The sequence below is a fragment of the Plectropomus leopardus genome, chromosome 20 (assembly GCF_026936395.1).
Source record: "Plectropomus leopardus strain MGB_pleo_1.0 chromosome 20, ASM2693639v1, whole genome shotgun sequence".
In the NCBI taxonomy this organism is placed as follows: Eukaryota; Metazoa; Chordata; class Actinopteri; order Perciformes; family Serranidae; genus Plectropomus; species Plectropomus leopardus.
In genome coordinates, this window is record NC_142195.1 from 12,486,436 (window position 1) to 12,508,633 (window position 22,198).

At 38.8% G+C, this 22,198-nt stretch overlaps 1 long non-coding RNA gene across 3 annotated transcripts in view; it reads left to right on the top strand.

Annotated features, from left to right (window-relative positions):
* Nucleotides 1–22,198, top strand: part of LOC148186187 (uncharacterized) — a 181,950-nt gene that overhangs the window by 69,146 nt on the left and 90,606 nt on the right. For 2 of the 3 annotated variants that reach the window (XR_015775164.1, XR_015775166.1), the window contains exon 2: nt 8,157–8,280. This is a non-coding gene — a long non-coding RNA (uncharacterized LOC148186187). Of the gene's footprint in view, nt 1–8,156; nt 8,281–17,424; nt 17,777–22,198 lie in introns of those variants that run through there. The other variant, XR_015775165.1, reaches the window with a different exon arrangement.

Here is a 22,198-nt window from a genome sequence, read left to right on the forward strand (position 1 = left end):
TGCCCAGCTCTGTGCTCTGAGAGTGTGGGGCTCTGAATAACCAATGATATATGAACTAAAGCAGCACTCCAAATGAATGGTCAAGTCCCCCCCAGAAAAAAAAAAAGAAATCAATAAGTGGCATTTATTTGTGGCAGCCCTGCCTGAATGTGCAGGAAACCCTGCAGTATGCAAACCTACAAGTCACTTTTCAATGCTACTAGATTGACACATGGCGATATCTGATTGTATGCAGTGTCATTTGTCTGTAAAAATAAATTGGTTTTATGATGTAACAAGGCTTTGGTTAAGGTTTGGTTGTTTTCAGGCTCAAAAAAAGGTTTGGTATAGGGAAAGATTGTGGTTTGGGTTAAAATAAGTACTTTGTTGTGGTTACAGAAACATTGTTGGGGTGGGCTTTGTTGTCGTGGTTATAATAATAAGCACTTGGTTCAGGCGAGGGAACGATCTTGTTCAAGCTCAAAACAATGTTGACTGGTGGGAAAATGAACAGTAGTCTCTAGTGTTAAAGTCCAGTGTTTTGCTGTAGCTCCAACGGTTCTCCATCGGTGTATGTGCTGGTTGGGTTCAGACACAAGTCAGTTTTAATTATAAAAATCACAACAAAAGTTTTTTCGTAGCACTTTTGACATAAATTAGTTCGAGACCATACTCTTTAATTGAACGCAGTTCTGTTGTGCACTAGAGGAGGCTCAACAGATCTCAGAGCCTGAAACAAAGTCAATGTAGTTACCCATTTGAGTTAGACATAAAATTACGTTGAGGGTAGCAGCTTCAGGCGCAGAGCATAAACTATGTTGAGGTGTCGACAGCTGTGTTGATTAAAACAAATACTGTATATATCTGCTCTGTCAGAAAAATTTGAGATGGATGAGCGTAAAAATGCAGCTGAAACATGATCCGTGTTCAAGCAGTGCTTCTAAGAGAAAAAAAAAAATATGTAGCTTGTGTTTTACATATGCATTATTTTTTCGATGATGAGAATCAGAATTTAAGTGCAGAAAATAGCACAGAACTGAAAAATGCGGACTCGCCTGCTTATGCCTATGTGTACTTCATTACAGTAGTAAAAATGAACATTTATACGGCAATTTTTGATCTTAATTTGATACTTACACTACATAAGGCTTACGTGACAATACACTAAATTGGCATTCAGTGTATTACAATAGCACAAATTAGGCATGTTGTCTTTAGTTGGTCTCATGATTTTAAAGAGTAATAACCAATATAAGCATGTTGGAGTGTAAAGAAAGTTCAGCTTCCAACTACACTGTAAAACACTGGAACACTGGTCACAATGGCAGGAGACAAATGTACCACCCCTGATGGCAGGGGACAAATGTGCCACCCACCTCTCCAACCACAAAACATGTTGCACATGAAGAACATTTTTATATTCTTAGATTTTATAGGAGAGCAGCCTCATGTCAAACAAAAATAAATGTGGGAGCTCTGAAAATGCCAGTTCTCTTCTAGGGCTTAAAGGAAGAGAGTAATCAATTCAGTTGTACTGGTTGCTTGGTAACTGAGGTCACGCTTGGACATTTTCATAGGTTATATATCTGTTCACAATGATGTCCCTGAGCAGTACACTAGCTAAGATACTTCACCAGTTAAATCTGTCTATCCTTGTGCACACATCAACACAAAGCATTTCAGTATTACTATCTCCCTGCAGAGAATCAGGAGCTGCAAGTGGAACAGCTACGTGAGCCGCATGGCAGGCTCGTATTTTACCTTCAGGCACTGGCTGTCAACATCTCGACCACAGAATTACAAATGACAGAGCAGTTCCTAGAATCACGACCATCCGTTTCTGCACACCAGAAGATGGTGGTCATAAGATGTTAGTGAGTACTGGAAGCCACGAGTTGAAATCGATTTGAAATGTACAGTTTGATGTTTCTATTTATTTTATTTTTTGTTTAGTGTGCTTCTTTCTCCAATGTGCTGCACAAAAGCTCCTTCTTAACATAAAACTAATTTTTCATCATCCTAAATGGTGATTTTAAATTGAATCACCACTTTATTTGGTTCATCTTTGCAAACCAGTGCAATCCATCTGGTACCCAGACTAGGAATATTGATATGTGATGACAGAGCATGCCAACAGCCTCCTCTTGCGAGGCAGAATGAGCCTCAACCACTCACTCTAGTCATTGTTGTTTGTGTGAGCTCTTAACATGCACTGCATACAGAAGCATTGTGTCTTTGAGTGTTGATATTTATTTCCTTTGGGAATGGTGGTATAAATGGTTCCTTGTGTCTCACATAAACAGATGATGGCCTCTTAGTGTGTATAACTCCAAATAAAACTCACTTCTCTCTATTTGAATGTGTAATTAGGTCGGTGAGGGAGAAAATGCATAATTGTATGTATTCAGGTGTTTTCCGAAATGTTTTTTTTACCTGCCAGCCGATAGATCTTTCCGACAGGAAATAAAGCCATTATTTATGCTCTCTTTCAAGTCAAGCTCCGTTCACAAAAACAGTAATTGTACCTCGCAGAACACAGGAGTTGCTAGTCTACCACTGCCCCAAGTGGTTAGTTTATTTCTGCTATTGTGTAACTTTTGTGTTTTAAAGGCTAACAGACAAACACAAAGATTATATTTCTGTTTCTGCTACACTGATTTTGAGACTTGAAAATGTACTCAGCAAATCCAATAATGGAATAGAGATGTAGTGCAAAATTGATGTCGTTCTTTTCTATTGTCCTGCTCCAAAAACAGCTAGGCCCTGTGTAAAACAATGTCACTGGTGCAAACTTTCAAACTTTCAGAATAGGCACCCATAAAGCTACATTTTAAAACTGTCCGTCTGCTATATAACTCTTGTTTGATAATTAGAGGGAGCTCACATATTACGATAAAATAGGGATAGGCTGTCAGAGATAGCATCAAGTACACGGTAAGAGTTCTAACTTAAATCTCAGAAAAATGTGTGTTCTCAAATCACTCACTCATAGACACAGACTCTGGAGATAGACCTGCAGTAAACAGTAGTTCTGCAATTATAACCAGTGAGATGGGAAATAAAAGGTTAAAATGTTGAATGAATGAAAAATGGAAGACAGGCGTAGGCAGCAGAGATGTGTATTTCTGCAGAAAGAAGTAGAGGTGGCTTAGGATATCTGCATACTGAAAAAGCACAAAATAACGTAGCATATTTATTAACACAATATTACATAGACGCCACACAAAGGTCACAAAGAGCATCTCCAGGCAGTTAGGCTTGATTGGAAAGAGTGCCGCAGTCACAGGAGCTATGAGCCAATCACCACAATGAGTTCAAGGTCATGTGGGAGAAGTCACAAACCTAGGACATGCCACTAGATTAAATAAGGAGAAAGATGTTGCTTGTCCTTCTGGGCTGTCACTGCATCTGATAAGATCCACTAATCAAATGCTTTAGATTGCAGATGATTAAGGTAAGAGTTGGGTCATGGATAGGGTAAAGCCTGGAGTACACTTGAAACAACGTTGTACATCGAATGTGATGTCTTACCAAGGCAAAAGTGTTGACATCCATAGACGTAGGTGTGTGAAAATTCTGCCACAATGCCACCCCTCTCATCTCTTTACACATGGCCAGTCGCTGAATGGAGTGTTGTCGGATTGTTGGTTTCTGAAAGTTACAAAAATTCAGAAAAGTGTGGAGGAAGGCAATATGTCTATCTAACCTGAGGAGCCTCTGTCTGACTCAATCCCAACTTGTCAAATCCTGACACTTGGTCAGAGGCCTTGCACATCAAACTATGATGCTCTAGGTACAGCTTTGGGCATGTAAGGATGGTGTGTTAATCTGAACTTGTTTCATGCATTGTCTTTTTAAAATAGAATAATAGATTTTCTGCATGATAAATGCATACAGTCTTTTTTTAAAAAAAATAAATTTAAAGCAGGGATAAAACCTTTTTTTAGGTGTGCTTCCTTGGGTTTAGGCAACAGAGGTATGTGGTTAGTGGTTTGACAACAACAAGGTTTGTTATAAAAGTGCATTTGTGACTAACATATTGGAACGTTACGTACCGCATTTCGCATTCCTGATGAGACATACACACTAGTGTAGTTTGCTGCAGGTACATATCAGTATATAAGCTCTATTGACTTTTGGGTTCATGCAGAACACAAACAGCAGTCTCTGCGGTGAAAGTCAAGGGTTTGTTTGAACCATCTACGTCTAATTGCATCTGCATTACATTTTTCTCACACTTTTTTCGATAGCACTTAATCAGCGATGTCAAAAAATGCTGCCGCTTCGTGTTTCACACCGCTGCTTAAGGGTCTCGTTTGGTCAGTATCTGAAGCTGAGGGCTACTGACCAAGCCTCAGTCAAGTTAAGAGGGCAACCAGGTTCAATAAGCCCATCCCATATAATTTTTTGTTCTTATGTATATTTATTTCAGGGTGAATATGTTATTAACCTTTGCTTTTTGTTCTTCTCAATATTGTTGCATTTAAATACAACATAACGTGAAATATATAAAGAAGAAAAATATGTACTGGAACATTCTGGTGTATTACCAGCTGCTCTATGTTGCAAAACTCGAAGGATGGTACCATATGTAGAGAATTAATGGCAGTGGTGTGCGAAAATACATGTGAGTCATCATCTGCTCACAGTATCACTAAATTATTAAAGCATGAACAGGGAAAAAACATATAGTATGTACAACATTTGAACACAGTCATGCTTTATTGTTCTTAAAAACACAAATTTAAGTGTTTTATGTAAGGACACAGCAAGTGTTATGAGGATTAACGAAACTGCAGAATTCAGCATTTTCTCTTGTTACTTTTATGTTTAGAAAAAGGCAGCAAAATGTACAAAAAACACAGATAACACACATCTCCAGGGCAATTACAGTGGCTATCTAAGCATGCATTTCCCCCTCTTTTCCCTCTGTGATATCATTATCATTTCCAATAGGGTAATGTTACGCAAGGAAATGCCCTTGGAATACACTGGTTGTAATGTGCTATAATTAAAATTTGGTCACTTTACAAGGTGAATCACAGGATGAGTTTTTGTGCTGCTGTAATAAAGTAACAGCTCTAATGCTGCATATGTTTTGCATAGGATTTTACCACAAGATGGCATTGTGAAGACAGATGAAAGATGTCACAGTGCCTCCTGTGACCTACATGGGTTAAGTGCAACATAACTTTGTAATTGGATGTTTGTCACTTTGGACTGGGTTGACATCATTCAGGGTTGTGGCCCTGAGGATCAAAATATCTCTGCTAGATTAATAATGCCTCATAGCAAAATTTCACTAAAAGTCACTCCACCTATTAAAACTCTCTAGAATATATTTAAAACAAAACTGCCACAATATAAATGACTGCACCTTATCAGTTAGATTTTGTATCAGTAGAAATATTCCACCATTATTAGCATGCATGGGAGATAGGAACCTCACACTCAACCCAAATCATTAACACAAAACACCACAGGCAATAGTGAGTCAGAGGATGAATCTGTTCTGAGACACGACACACACACACTGAATAACTGCAAAAGTTAGGTTCTCTTGGATAAACTTTCAGTTTCTAGGCAATGGCATTAAGTGTAGAAAAATATGGATAAGGTTTTGAAGCCTGGATTTGGAGTTACTATGCTGTTACCTTTGTCTGTTTCTGAAGCTGTTTGAGCTAAGCTGGAGAGGCCTGGATGCAGCTAAGGTGTGATAAGTAAATCTATAGAATGAGACACTAAACAATCAAGCACTGGTCCTGAAGTGCCTTCTCTTTAAACCTCAAATATTTTTTTTTTTGTTAGTTTTATGAATCATCATGACATCCATCTATAGAAAAGAGTTAAAACACCATACATGTTACACTAGAAAGTCTGTCATTCTTACTGTTTATTGAATATTAAAAGTTAAATTTACTCTTAAAGACTTAAAAGGGAACTTTCAGTTTATTTCAACCTGGTGATTTTTTCTTTAAAGGAATTACCATTGTGACTAAGCCTGGATCTCTACAACAGAGGTAACAACTGCAACCTAAGCATTACCCACAGTTACACATCGGCCACATATATGGGACATAAAGAATATACTGGAATGGCCCTTTAATACATTAGTAATGGAATTATCCAAAAAAGCCCCAAGCAAACTTTAAAAGAAGTAAATTTAACTATCCAGAGCCCGACTTCTTGTTGCAAAAATGGGTTGACTGCAGCTGAAGGCACCTTGGCAATGGTGTCATTCAGCTGTGGTGGGTAGGTTAATGCTGTCTTTCCTTTTTTTTAACAATAATAGATCCAATTTAGCCATGCACTAAAGGCAGATGCATTATTTTTTCACATTGCTTGGGACACACTTTAAAATAGTCTCCGCATCATCAGCAGGTAGACCTTCAAGCCATTATCTAAGCTCAAATTATGAAGTGATTGTCATTTCTTCCTCCCAAGGAGCAAATCAACCCATAACCATGTGCAGTCAGTTATTGCAACATGAGATGGTGCCCCCTGTTTGTAGTCATTTTTGATGTAATTCTTCCTGCAATTATTGTGTTTTTGTCAGACACAATGGTGATGACACAATGAACATTTCACAACATGAATGGAAGCTTCCAGTGGATGGTGAATATAGATGCAGCTGCAGAAGCAATGTGTTGCACATCATTGTGCCAACAGCAGAACACCAAGAGGATTTCTACTCCTCCATGAAAGGCATGCTCCAATCTACAGACAATAGAGCAGAGCTGTGAAAGCCATTTTACTGTGAGCTCACTGATACAAGTACATCTGACTACTTATGTCAATGGTTCTCTCATGCATCTCACTGGTACACCACCTACAGTTTGTTCCTGCCATGTACTCTTTTGCTCTCTTCTTCCTCGCCTGGAAATATTGTGACAAATGTCCGGATTACATTGCCAGGAGCTAATTGCATCATGTCGTCACAGGCATGAATCCACCTCAGTTGTGATTTTAAAAAACCCAAATGTTCATCCAATTTACTGCTGCTGCACCAGTTTGAAAAGACATTAAGTAAAAAAACCTACAAGTTAAAGCATGTACTGTATAGGGCAACTTACAAATCTCCTGTCTCTACATCATGACTTAGTTGTGGGGAGGAAATAGCAGGTCTCATGTACAGCACCTAGGTATTGATTTGAAGATGTTGCAGGCGGTCAGTTGAAGAAAACCTGAATTTTGTCCCTGTGCTTTGTCAGGCTTTTCCCATTTGCAGTTCCCACACATATCTACAAAAAGTAATGAAGTATAATGTGTATATAGGCTGTAGGCTGTCCTCCATCATATGATAGGGGAAAAAAACAGAAAGAAAGTGCGATGCCATTGTACAAAGAAGGAGAAAGTCTAGGAAGGGCCGTGGTCAGGCTGGGAGAATGGATGGGCCAAACAAACACAGGACTTTTACCCAGGAGACCCCTGTTTGTGTCATGTGTGAAACCAAAAGTCAACATCAAGTTTTTCCAAGATTCATAAGTTTGTTATTACGTACACACACAGTACAAACATGGGCCATGATAGTAAAACCACTGATGGCAGGTAAAGTGACTAATATCGATCATCTTGTTACTATGTAATGTTTTGCTGAGAAACATTGACATTCATGTGGATTCTACTTGAAGGGATCCATCGCCAACACCCCTGTGCCAGACACCCCAGGACACTCCCAGAGATCCTGTGTCCATGCCTTGACAGGTCAGAGGCCCAAGTGTGAATCGAACTTCGCTCTGACCTCCTGAGGCATTGGCACAGGACCTCTGGGGTACCCACAACTGCTATGTTTGATCAGATTGGGATCTGGGGAATTTGGAGGATAGGTCGACAACTTGAGCTCTTTGTCACAATCCCTAGGCCAGTCCGGAACAGTTTTTGTGAAGTGACAGGGTGCATTGTCCTACTGGGAGGCCACTGCCATCATGGGTTAGGGGGTATACTTAGTCTGTAAAGGTATTTTGGTGGGTGGTGTATGTCAAAGGGCATCTACATGAATTTCAGGACCCAAGGTATCCAGGAGAATGTTGCATAGTAACAAGATGATCAAAATGATTCATTTCCCCTGTCAGTGGTTTGTGTTGTGGCTGATTGGTTTATGCATGACATGAAAAGTACCATGTAGCATGCATGACTAACTGTACAATGTCTCTTTGTCATTGTGTCATACTTTCCAGCATCTGAGAAACATCAGCAAAGCAACTTACTTGAGCCTGAGGACCCAGCCAACCTTCTCCACCCTCAACACTACACCAAAAGTCCTCCACAGTCTTCTACAGTGCGGGTTAGCGGAAACTCAAGGTGAGTTCCTTTCAGAGTGGCTTCCACTTCACCTTTTTCACTGTATATTTCAGTCACTTGCGGTGCACAATCTACAAGACAAAAACCTCTCAACCCTGACCTAAAATGAAGTAGAAGAAACGTTGGAGAAATATGCAGGAAATACATTCTAACAGAATTCATGGACAACAATCTTTCCACTCCACAAAAACAAGTATATATTGATATTCACTGCATAATTTTTATGTCAAAAAATGACAAGAATGTGGTGCATGAATGAAAAAGTAACTTCTCGACAGACTTAATTGGTTACAGAGGCTTTTCACAGAGAGCCTGGAATGTGTTCTTTTTTTCTTGATATTTGAAGGGAGATCAGTTGCTATGTGCAAAACGCTGGTTGCTATGTATGGAAAATATTAATAAATATGAAATGCAGGGCAAACATGGAGTTTCAGGTGTGGCTTTTATATAGGCTGCTGATGTAGTGCTTAGGGATGTTAGACAATAGATATCCTTGAGTATTGTGATATTATAGTTTGTGATGCTATCATTTCTAAACTAAACACTTTCGATTTTGATCAGTAGTTTACAATATTTGTGGTATTAGTTCACCTGGCATTGTGTTTAAACCAAAGGCTGATAGATATCAGTGTTGTAATTAAGGATGTCCAGATAATGATGTCCGTGAGCTGATCTGATACCGAGTCCCGATCTGATACTTCTATTTTTCCAGACAATACAGCTGCTCATTGCACACTTAAAGTACACTTCTGTAAAGCTATTAAGATAAATCCAATGTATAGCCTTTATGTTTGACAATATAAATAAATGAATAGCTCTGCAATGCATTAGCCATTTTGTTACTATTCATTTATTTCACAAAGTAAAGTATAAGATGACAAACCACCCCCTTTAATGTTTTTAGCTTGTTTTCGGGGAATGTGTCCCTTTAAGAGAGTATCCTCTAGTGTTTGTTGCTTCAGTGCAGCCTGTGTGTCAGTTACCTGAATGAATTGTATTCCTTCAGTGTTTATTTTAAGTCATCCTCACAACTTTTGGGCAGATAATGTTTCATTAATACAAAAGCCATGTTGGTTTTTTGCTTTTGGAGCTCGTGGAGCTTGCATACTCGTGGTGGCGAGTGGTGATTGAGGTTGTAGTAAACTCAGCTCTGCTGTCTGTCTGTCCTCCGTACAAGGTGGAAAACACTGCAAAAGGCAAAACGCCAGACTCTCACACCGAGCTGAAATGAAACGAGTACTCAAACTGCAGTAGATAACATAACTTTCAGTTTCATACTGCGTTTTCGTTTATGGTGTGTAGTGTTTTACGGTGGGCGGGACTCAGCCGCTGCTCTTACACACACACAGCTTAACAGAGGGGAGAGAGGGACAGCCAGGAGGATGAGTGTTAATGAGGGTTGTGCTCCATGTTGCTGTGCACAAAAGTGAAACACCTTTGGGACAGCTGATGTAAAACAACAGCTCTGACCCCATAAGCTCAATCAGATCAGAAAAATGTCATGATTGGCCCTAATACCAATGTCTGGGATCAGACTGAGAAGTAATCGATCTTCAGCCCTCTGACTCTTCCACTCCAACGTAAGAACATATCGCCAGCGTGTTACAGGGGCTGTTATAGATACAAATGGATATCTAACTCTTCTGATTACATAAAAAACTGAACATTTTTACTCAGATTTTGTGAAAATTAGATTTTTTTTTTCCTAAATCACATTGTATTGCCTTGCTTATAGTATCACAATATATTGCAACATATTGAATTGTAACCCCTGTATTGCAATAAATATCATATCTCAGGATTCCTGCCAAGACACAACCCTAGTGGTGGTGTATATTGCCTTTTTCGAGGGTCGCTGATGTGTTGTACCAAATAAGCTGCCTTCAGCAGTAATGTGGTATTGTTATTGTTTTTGGGATACATGTAGTCCTCTAAAAGGATAACAGAATTTCTTGAATTGAATCCCTAGCCTAATATCACACAATGCTGTTTACAACACTGCTTGGAAAAATCCGACAACTGACAGTCAGATGCAATCATTTTATTAGTGCTAATGAAAACATTTAAAAAAGCAGCGTGTAAGAGAGACAATGGAGATGGTATCATTCTATCTGCAGCCTTTTTGAAATTTAATTTCGTGTGAGTGTGTAACGTCTGCTCTGTTTATAATGTCTGCACTGTATTGTTGCTTTTAAAAATCTCTGCACACCCCTTAATATCCTTTTTTATGTAATGTGGCAAATAGATTTGAACTTGATATTAAAGCCTGCTGTCACAGTTGTTCTGCCAAACCATTTCTTCCTGGCATATTATTAAAAAATATTTACTGTAGGTGCTTGGCACTGGTGCTTATTTGTTGAAATAAATCCCAAAGTGCTCTAAATGCTGTCGATGCTGCTGAGCTGAGGTATATCACTACACTAACTATGTGGGCCACAAAGCCTATAGTCAACAATGAGGGAATGTCGGGTGTGTGCGCTGTTATGTATCCATAAAACTGTGTGTGGTGGAGGGGGGTGTTTGTGTATTTTGCAGCAGGGCACAGCATGGCCATATTCTGTTAATGGCAGAGACTGTTACTGTGGGAGTCCCAGCAGAATGTTAAAATCACCAGAGCCGTTGAAGGTGCCAGAGGAGCCAAACCCACCGGTTTTATAGTTTTCTCTAGAGATACTAAAGTTTTTATCCCCAGGGATCATAAAGTGCGCTCATAGAGCTGTGGCTCCCAAAACAAATACTGTGGAGTGCCTTCACCCCATATTAAACAAACTGCATTATCTCACACAGAGGGTGTGGATCCCAGACCTTGCCAAAGATTGGAGCAGCTCTCCTGTCGGGACACACCTGTTCGCATTTTCCTGATTTTCTCTGAAGAATTTATTAAATTACATGCTGCCTTCCAGTCAGTGTGAGACCAAGATTGAGCACAGCCCATACTTTCCTGCTGTCCTCCCTGTCAATCTTAATGGTTATTGCTACAAATTTGACACCCAGAAGGCCGCGGCCAGGTTCTAACGCACAAGATTTCCCTACAGCTAGACAAGACTGCCAAACAAACCTCATCAGGTATCGTCAGAGGCATATAAAAACATCTCCCAGGGGTTCAAAATGGCACTTTTATCACATGCATTTTGAGGGGGACTCTAGAGGGAATAATAATGTCTTTTTGATGTTTCAAATACATTGTAAAATGGCAGAGTGGAGACACAAGGCATGAAAGAATGGGAAGCCTTGAAAACAGAGTGTGACCTACCTGTTATTACAATATCCAAGTACTTCAGACAGTACCTATTTGTGCACATCCTCTTTTGGACAACTGTCCTTCTTTTCCTTTTATAAAGATGCATTATCCAAAGGTATTTCCATTGTAACTGTCATAGAGCTGGATCATGTGCTGTCATACTCACTTTGTGCATTTTGAAGCGTAACCATTGCGGTGATAGACGCTTTTCCATGTTTGTCTCAAGGGGATAGCTGGAGCACTTTAGATTACAGATGACTAGTTCACTGATTTTAGTGGACCGGTCTGTATAATAGGACAGTGGATGCAGCATAGTACCTCTAAATACACATTTGGTTTTGTGGTGACAAAAACAAAACAAACAAACAAAAAAAAAAAAAACATGATCATGGCATTGTTGTTGTTACTTGTGGTACTAAATGCAGTTTAATACTATACATCACAGAACATTGGTGCCAGCAAAACAGTTCAAAATCAGGCAATAGTTGGCTGTTTTCTATCATTTTCTTTGCAACCATGATCTGATTTTACTCTTCACATGGTGTGAGTCTATTGATAGCTGAGCACAGTGAAAGAAGTTGGTTACCTCACTAAGCTGGAAGTGTGCAGTCTGTTGCCTGCAGCTTTTCATCTAACAGCTCACTGTTACTCGGGCCTGGCTCCACGAGGAGTCTTGAGAGAAGTTAGCCCACTAAGTTGGAATTTTTCTCCCCTCTATGTAAACTTTCTGCATGTATACAAAACTAGCAAAACCAACATCATTGGCTGAGACACGTGGAACTGGTCGTTGTTGTTGTGCGTTGTCCACAGTACTGAAATGAAACAGAGAAGTTAAAAAAAATGTATTTAGTGCTCTGCTAATGCTTCATTCAGTGAGTCTGACTGGTAAATGTTCTTTTATTTTTAATTTTTAAAAAAGCCGGGTTGTTATTCAGCCTTTTTTGAGGCAATTGCATAGTTAAACCAGTGATTTTTATTCCAGGACAACATTGATTTTTATGAAAAATCCCTGCAATATTTCAATTGATCTGCTGTCCGAAAATGCTGGAAATGACTAGTCTTCTTTTGAGGATGCATTTTTGATACTAAGTTTTCAGTTCCTATCCTATGACCCTTTCATAAAAATGGTCAACTCGTGTTTCACCAGTTTAATGCTTTTATTGTGAAGCTATAGCAATAGGACTGAGTACTCTAGACAGCGGCACCGAGGAGGAAAAAGGAGAGGCATTCTGTTTTAAAGTGGTGAATATTCAGCTCAAAGCAACTTAACACGCTGCAGTTTCCGGCTTTTGTTTGATATCAAGTGTTGGCAAAAAAAGTTGTTGATCGTTAGGACCCGTCTTTAGCGCTTTTAGCTTGTTTACTACATGATGTGATAGTTGCTGTCACAGTGAACGTCCCGCGGAGCCCGTGAAACTTTAAAACGTCGTATGGAAAACAAAATCGTTGATTATTCAGTTGAACAGCCAAATCTGATCCTGGCATAATGCTGAGGCAGGGACAGTCCCAATATAAATATTGCAATCCTTTCTTGTGTGGGCCATAGGGTTAGTCACCTCATTTAGTTACCTCAGTTACCTCATTTGGCATTTGTGACTTAACATGACATAAATTTAAATGAAAATCTTTGAAATTATTACTTCAAGTTCCATCTCCGAAAGGTTAGCTAAAACATCACTGAATTATATGAATCTGGACAGAGAGAAAGACTAGATTAAAACGTGGCATTTTTTTCGTCTGTATTCAGGGTGCTTTCTTCACTCGTCTCCACCCCTTGCACCAGGCCTTGTCCTCACCTGCTGATTAGATTCAGCTGTTTCCAATTAGGTAAGAGGACATATAATCTATTTTGCAAAGCATTGTGATGAAGCCTTGAAATGAGAAGAAATGGACTGAATTAACCTGAGCAACAGTTGCACCAATCGTGCGTTCACCAAAGAGTTGTTGGCCATATGATTTAAGGACATAATGATACCTATTAGGTAACCTCAGATACTTAGCTCTTCCTCCCTATATAATCATAACACACATCCATTCCCAATATGAGTCAGTATCCAGCCATGCTACCCTGGAGAGGTGTAATATCCCAGCAGGCCGCTGCATTTCTCATCATCATCTCTGTCTTTATTTATGCACTCATTACATTTTGATGCACTGGCCGCAGCTGTTACTCGTGCATACCATTTAGTTCAATAAAAATCTCACACTTAAAGCGATTGATATAGCATGAGCACCTGCCAAAGCTGCAAGGGCCTGTCAGTAGCGTGGACGTTTGTTTATCTGATTTGTTTTGTTTTGCCTTCCCACTTTATCTGACAGGTGTATTCTCCCTTGTACTAAATGTATTTTGTACATGTGCTGAGATGCTGGATAACTGCAATCGTATTTAATGTTGAGGTCAGAAAACGGAGTAAACAGATTCTAAGAGAGCATCGAGAAGGCTTTGTCAAGCCTGTGCTGCATTTGATCTCCTTTGGATTTGTAAAACAGTTCCAGTGGTATCAACCACTCCCTGAAAATATTAAGCAAACTCACATGAAGGAAAATATGATGATTGCCAATGAGTCGTCTCCAGGCCTGGTGGTTCTTGTTTTGCTGACGCATGTGAAAATCCACGTCCTGCAACTGAAGTGGCTGTTTCCGAAATAGGAAAATTTTTTTTTTTAAAAATAGAGGTGGATATTTTGTGGCACCATTGCATTGTTAACAACTTTGGTTTGGGTTCCTACTTTTGGTGAAGTGTTTCTTTAAGTAGTATAGATGCATATGGGGAGTTTGTTTTCTACTGTAAATGAGTGGCTGATAAAAATAAGTTTTCTACTGTAATTTTGTCCAGAGGCTTGTTGTTTAAATGCATCAAGTTGACCCATCAACACATTTTCAATCTGCAGCACTAACTAGCTGTTAGCAAACAACACAATGAATACTCACCTGCTGAGTGCAGGAAAGTGTATGTAAAGTTCACTCTCCTCCAGGCTTAGGGAGCCGTGATCTTCATACAGTATATCCTGCAAATGCTGTTTGAAACCCCAGTTCTGCTGTTTCCTGTTAAATTGCAAAGCAATGTTTTACTGTTTTTACTTGAAAAGGAAAGGATTTTCACAATGGATCTTCTCACCTTTGAGATATCTTTTAATGACAGTAGTCCCACTCAGTTCATTATTCTACTGTAACCTTACTGTAGAATGCATGCGCATATCCAGCTTTTACAAATGCATGTTCCTTACAAAATTTGTTTGCTCACTTACAAGGAAGTCATATTTTAATTTTTAATTTTTCCTGTCAAAAAAAGTATGCCATGCAGCACAAGTATCATAGGCAAAACAGGTCAGCTCTGTGAGGGTCCAGAGCACAAAGAAGTCTTTGGTGCCAGTGTGCCAGTGCGAGCTTGGAGCACAGGAAATGTAGATGAGGAAGCACATTAATTATTAATGACTGAGATTTTGGTCTGACGTGACACTGGCAGATTAACCTACTATCCAAATTTGAGGCTACACCCCAACAGAAGACTTTGCAATTCTTTGGCTACAGATGAAGCAATTCATTTAAGTCCTAGATAATTAAAGTGTTTTATCTTTGTGACATTTATATGTCTAACTCCATTTTGGTAAAGGGCAGGAGGACTGATTAGTTCCCATTAAATCTATAGCTTGTAATGCTGTTGAAATCCTCAAAGACAAAAAAGATGTGAAAGATTAAAGACTGAAATAAAAAATACATATCATCAGCAAAAGGAAAAATGCTCTTTCTATGTTTTCTGAGTACACTGGGATTTGCATTTGCATCTGCAAAGATAGAAAATACATCTATCAACTCTGTGAAAAACATGTAAGTTGTGGCTACAGGTTAATTTAGAGGAACTGGGTGTTGTTTTAGCAATGGCCTCATGTCAAAAGACACTAAACAAATACAATTTTTATGCATTCATGATATGAGCTGTGGCGCATTCATTATGATGCAAGATTTTATAATGCAAGACCATTGTGTGTGTGTGTGTGCGTGTGTGAGTGTGTGTATTTGTCTATCTGTAGCAAACTACTGGACCCATCAGCCTTAGATTTTGAGTACACATGTATCAATGACCTCTTGTAGTTAAGGTTATTCATAATTATTAAATACCTTTTTTAATGGCTGTTTTGAACTGTACTGACTGGGCAAAGCTGCAGCCTGTTTTTTTCTGTCTGCTGCATGACGTCACACCACACCAGGAGCATTTTAGAATTGGAGTGTTTTGCCTAGCGATGTGTAGAATTGCAGATTTTATTGTGTTGGTCATTTTTCAATTATATTTGTGCTACTAACTTAAGTAAATAGGCCATGTATTTTAATAGTTTTGTTTGTTTTGTCTATTTTAATTATGCTTATTGTTATTTATTACTTTGTTGTGTTGTAGCCTATGAAGCTAAAAAAATAATACAATATGATACAATACAATTCGATATGATATGATTCAATACAATATGGTACGATACAATACATTACAATATAATACGTTACAACTTTATTGTTTGCACTAAAATTCATTTTGCGTCCTGAGACAGCTCTGCTCAAGAAGTTCACACACAAATTAGACATGGAATGATATGATTTGTGGCTGTGTTTTAGTGATTAAAAATACACTCATTCCCATAATTATGTTCGATCTACAGAAAAACTCGACCTGCTCTGTCTATTGGGGCGCTTTTAAAATGTGATGCTCCGCATCTGCTGAAATTACAAGAATAATCTAGAGTGGCCGTGATTAGCCCGGGTGGTCGCCTGGTTGACATCAGCTCTCTACCAAGTGCACTTTTCTAGTTTGTCAGTGCAGCGGTGTTGGACACTTGGACAACTGGAGCCACAAGCACTTAAAAACAACACAAAGCCACAAAGACACAGAACAGTCTGTTTTCCTTTTTTTGCAGGTTTAAACAAGTTATAACAAGTACAGAAACGGTACAGATCCAGGGTTTAGTGTGACACACTCTACTGAGAGCTAATATTAACACAATCAAAAGCAGTGTAACCCCCCCGACACTCACAGCTTCAATCACCCTTGGGTCTCAGCTGCAGACACACAACTACAACTACTGCCCTGGCATGCCCCTTGCACATGCATTTGAACAATCGGCAGTCAGTAGCTAAGGTCTAGTGACCATTTCTTTTTTGGAAGAAATATCCAATTTCACACTCAGAATTTCCTGTCATAAATGTTTGTCTGATTTTGCATGTTCTCTTTGTGTTTTTGTGGGTGCTCTGGTACCCTCCCACACTAAAAGACTTCAATGCTGGATGATTTGAAAACTCTAAATTGCACACGGGAGTGGAGGACAGTGTTTGTCTATGTGTGTTAGCCCTGTAATAGGGTGGCATTTTAGCCAGTACATGCTTTGATAGAACCAGTCTCCCACAATTGGAAAAGCCATTTAGATAATGGAAGCACTGAAACAAAAAATAGGGTCCAGTTGTTATAGAAATTGGATGCCTGTTGATGCAATATGATCTAATGCACAAGTCTTTGTTTAACAAACCATAAATTAAAAAAAACAAAGAAAATTACTATTTTCTAGTGAATACAAAAAAAACTCAGATTTTTTCATCTTAAAAGGCGGTCTGAAACGTGCACTTTAGAGTGGAGTTGGAAATGTTCCTACTTCTACTACAGAACAGGATAATCTTGGTGTAATAGTCTGGAGCATCACTTTACTCATCTTCTCACTAGATCAGCCACAGTTTGCTAAATATTCTTGCCACCATGAAAGCACGAATATCCTCCTTCCTGCTCTGTGGTCACATCTACAGCTGAACAGAGTGGCTGGCCTTGTTGGATGAAGCCCCAGATTTGTCAAAGACCAGCCTATGTACACGACTGCTTCTCCTGTTGCCCAGCAACTGACCTTGTCTCATCTTGTATGCTTCGCCAGATGCGGCGGTTTGAGAAGGACCAGCACTTCCAACAGCAGCCATGACTCTCCACGTCTTTCAGCTCGGAGAGAGTTGATGAAAGTTAGGTTAATTATGAATTAGAATCAACATCAAAACGTTGAAACTTAACGTCCTCAATTACTGGACCTCTTAGTTGTGGATAATTCAACATAGTAATCTCAAATTAGATAAACAAAGAGCCAGTTTGAGGCCATTCTTATTTGCATGTTTTTGATCTCGTAAGTTGGCGCTGAGGGAACAGCCATTCTCCTGCTTGCCCATAAGAATATCAGAATGTTATTCACACCTAAAAAGCAAAATATTCACTCTAACAAAATAAAAATTTTGAATTATTGAATAGAGCAATTCAATATTAAAGTAGTGGTTTTGATTTTTTTTAAGTGCTGTTTCCATGGGGTACTTATCTATTGTCAATGTGTTATATACAGTAGATGCTAATCGGCACGTGTCCAGTTTGGACAAGCTGGCAGGAGTCTGACACAGAAGCTAAGTAATGTAATGCTGTGGATGGAGGTCAGCAACAAAATGCGTTTTAGCCACCTAAAAAAAATCCCACCAAACCCACCACCAAACTGCATTGAGAAAAACAGTAATTCAGCTTGCTGAACACATATAATGCTGGTCTGCCGCTGCCTTGTTCAGTTAGTCAGTGTTATTGTCTAACATTGGCGAATCCTGCAAACGTATTTAAAGTCACACAATAACACAAACAAAATAACTGATTGAGGGAGTGACAGATCAGTTGCTCCTGTGTTCAGAGATATTAAATTACTTTTTTTTTTTCAATGGAGTCTGGCTATGAAGAAAAACATAGAACAGCTTCATTTTCTTGTCAGCTATCACTGTCTGACTTTGAGGCGAAGCAGTGAAAATACTCTCAGCATAGCATACAATTAAACTGGTATTGATTTGTTTAGGTGGGACTTTTTTAAGGTGGCTGAACTATGTTTTGATGCTGACTTCCATCTACAACAGTAGATTGCTTAGCTTCCATGTCAGGCTCCAGCCTGATTTTCCAAACTGGGGGTGTGTTGACTGTCATCTATTGTTTGTAACATATGTAATGTAACGTGTCTATGGATCAGTACCCCATACAGCCCCACTCAAAATACTCTGAACTATCTCTGTAACATGTAAAGTCAGCACACAGACGGCTCTAAAAGACTGTTTGTAGCAAACAAGAACTCTTTCCAGGAAACATATACTGGCATAAAGCCAAATCTGTCACAACTAAACTAATGACATGCTGTTAAAAAAAAAAAAAAAAAAGGTCTAAATTATCTCAACACTGACCCACCTCACCCGCGTGTAGTAAAACAGCTGAAGCATAACTGGGCTGTGAAATATGGACTGAACAAATCCTGAGATAATGCCCACAGTAGCCATAGCAACAATAATACATAATGTCAATATTTCAACAGCTGATAAACCAACTGGTCACTGCTTTTTTGTAACATCTGTATACTGCAGAATGCTAGCTGTTGCAATTTTCTTATGGCTCAATGCAAATCTGTTTTCTGCATCGATTACATTGTGATTTGTGTAATGGGCCCGGCCACGCAATGCTCTCTGTTTTGTCAGAACACATTACTTTTGAGTCCAGACATAGTTTACTTTGCAGAGAGCGAAATAAACAGACAAACTAGAGGGGATGCAAAAAAAGTTTAGAGTCCATGTTTCTGTGATAGATTGTGAAAGCACTCCGAAGACATGTTTGGTCCACTTTCTCCGGGATTAAGGGTCTGAATTAAACATACAGGCATTCCAGCTGAGAAAAGCACCTGGTAAGCTTTGAGAAAAACATCTCATAAGCCTGTGTGCTGCCGGGATAAACAGGTAAAAGCCATTCAGAGACACGCTCCAAACACGGCATCAGAGGCACATCGGAAATAGACCAGTCCAGCTGAGCAGGAGAGGATTCTGCCACCAAGCCAAGTACTCCGTAGAGAATAGAGGTGGTATGAATAGCTTGGAAACTTCCCTAATCTCCCCGTCAGAATTCCAATCCAAGCTTTTGAGAAGGAGGCATAGTGCTCATTCCTAGTGAGGGGGGGGGGTTTGTGCACTGTGATCTCAAAGCTATTGTTTGGTGCAGACATAGGTACCTTACAGATAGCTGATGACACTAAAAGTCAGTAGAGTCTCCAGGATCATATTGAAATTCTGCAATTCATTTTAGCATTTAGTCATCATGTCCTGTCGTAGATTGTCGGCAAAAGCGGATATTCAATTTTAAATCATACTGAAAGTCTAAGTCGCCACATATTAATACTGAACTATCATCACCAATGTCCCCAGCTAACCCTCTGCAGCGTTAATTTTATCACAGCTGCAAAGGCATTCTAACCTAACCTCACCCTTACCTAACCCTAACAAGACATGTGTAAAACAAATTTCAAAGTACATTTTTGTGCTAAAAATCAATAATATTGTATAAATATATTTCACAATTGTTTCAATTTACAATATAATTGGTATGGTTAAGATGATCTTTTTATCTCCTCATTCAGTACTATCACAGTACTTGGGGGTTTATTTAATGTGTATTTATTGTGATTTTAAAGTATCACGATTCTTCACTTATTAAGATTTGAAATTATGATGAAGTGCCATTTTCTTTTAGTTAAAAACTAGAGCCTGGGAAAAAGTTAAGACATACACCGCTAGGGAATAACTATGATGAGACACAAAACAATGCACTTCTCATGTCAGACTGTGTGTAATTTTTGGTACATACACTGCATAGTAAAGTGTTAATTTAACAAATGTTAATCTCAGTTTTATATAATTTCAGTTAAGCGCTTTGTGACCTTGCTCTGTGAAAGGTGCTATATTGAATTTACTAAAATGTCTTACATGTAAAATAAAATAAGTTACAAAAAGCATGCTTTTTGAAGAAACCCTGCTACATGTAGCTGTTCTTGTTCATCTGTCTTGCAGTTTCCTATACATTGATTTATTTGTGCTAGTCGCCACAGTATCAATATTAACCTCCCATTATTATCTTTTTTTTGGTATTTAAAATGTATACAATCTTATTTCATTGCACAGCTACTCGCAGCATATTGATTTGCTCAGAACGTTGTCGCACTCTTGCTCACTCTCTGTGTTTATCAGACTACAAAATGAGAGAAGAATTAGCTAGAGATACACAGCAGCAGCTGTAGCAACTTGAATTCAGCGGGTGCAAAACACAGCGCAGAGGGTTGGGTCAAATCTGTGTGACTGTAGTAAGAGAAAGTTGGGTGATTGGATGGGGAGTTGGCATGGGGTAGAATGAATTTGAATTACTGTTTGAGCAGCTAAAGGTCCCTGGACAGGCTGACATTTTCTGCTATCTTTCTTTCTGCTTTGATTTCCTTGAAATAGACATGATGTTACATTACTCGCAGATTACCAAAATAAAAGCAGCAACTTCTTTCCACCACCACATTTAATAATAACAATAATAATAATTATATTAATAATATATTTTATTTATAGAGCGCTTTCAGAAACTCACTTCACAGAATTCATGAACGATCATAACAGAATACATTAAAATACATAATAAAATACACACAACATTACAATTCATGTGACATTTATTAGACATTAAAGCAGTTTTAAACAGGTGGGTTTTGATTAAACCGACTCAGATGTAGCTGTAAAAAAAGAGGATTTAAAAAAGGCGTGGATACTGAAGTGAACTCATTTTCTGTCACCACTATCAGTCAGCTCTGCTGATCTTTTGGCTGTCCGACTGAGATACATGTATCTGAATATATTTCTGTGTTATTTTTGAACTGGGCTGCTGTGTCTGATGGGCCTCTCAAAGGAAACAAGATACACTGATTGTCTGAATCACATATGATAATCCGACTCTGAGCATGAAATGTGGAGCTCCGTGGTTCAAGGTTCAGCGGGTTAAGTCAGTGCTATTGTTATTATGAGTACTGACATTCAACGCTTGGCTTCGCTGATGGTGTTCCTCTTTTTAATGACAAAGGTCGCCTCTATATTTAACTGTCTGTATGAAAGACACAAAACTCTTCGCTTGAGGGCTTTTTTGCAAAGACGTTACTTGGGTGCAAAGAACATTTGCAAACTCCATTTACTCAAAAGGATAACTAAGACTTTATATTCAGACTTTTTTTTTTTTTTTGAATAATGTAAATAATTCAAATTTCTCGCCTAAAATGTAATTTAGTCCAAATGCAATTCCTGGCTGCCACTATTTTAAATGTTGTAATATAAAACATAGGGTTGAGTATCATAAATTGACTCCCCTCATTTCATATACAGCGCCTCTTTATCATGTTGTAAACTTATTGTGTTTTGATTAATTTCAAATTGCTTGCTTTGCTTCAGTAGAGTGTGAAATGCACTTTCCCTTTTGTAGTTTTTCAATTTCTATCATTGTGAGCAGGGAGAAAGAGTACGGGGCGGGTAAAGAGAATGAACACATGGATGTCTGGTGTAATTAAGAAACTGAAGTATTAGAACAGGCAGTGCCTTCACCAGCTATAATTCATCAAACATGGTCTTAATTAAATTGTTTACACAGATGTCTGCAAGCTGGTTCCTGCAACAGTCATTCCATTATAACTACGCAGTATTATTACTGGACTCATAAGAAAAGTTTTGTGCGGCTGCTCGCTGCTCTCTATAGGGCACCATAAAATAGAAAAACGAATTCCTATTTGAGATTAGCTAATCTAGCTAAAGTGCTATATTTTTAGAGGTTGCTGTGGAAAAAGGCTCCATTCTTTG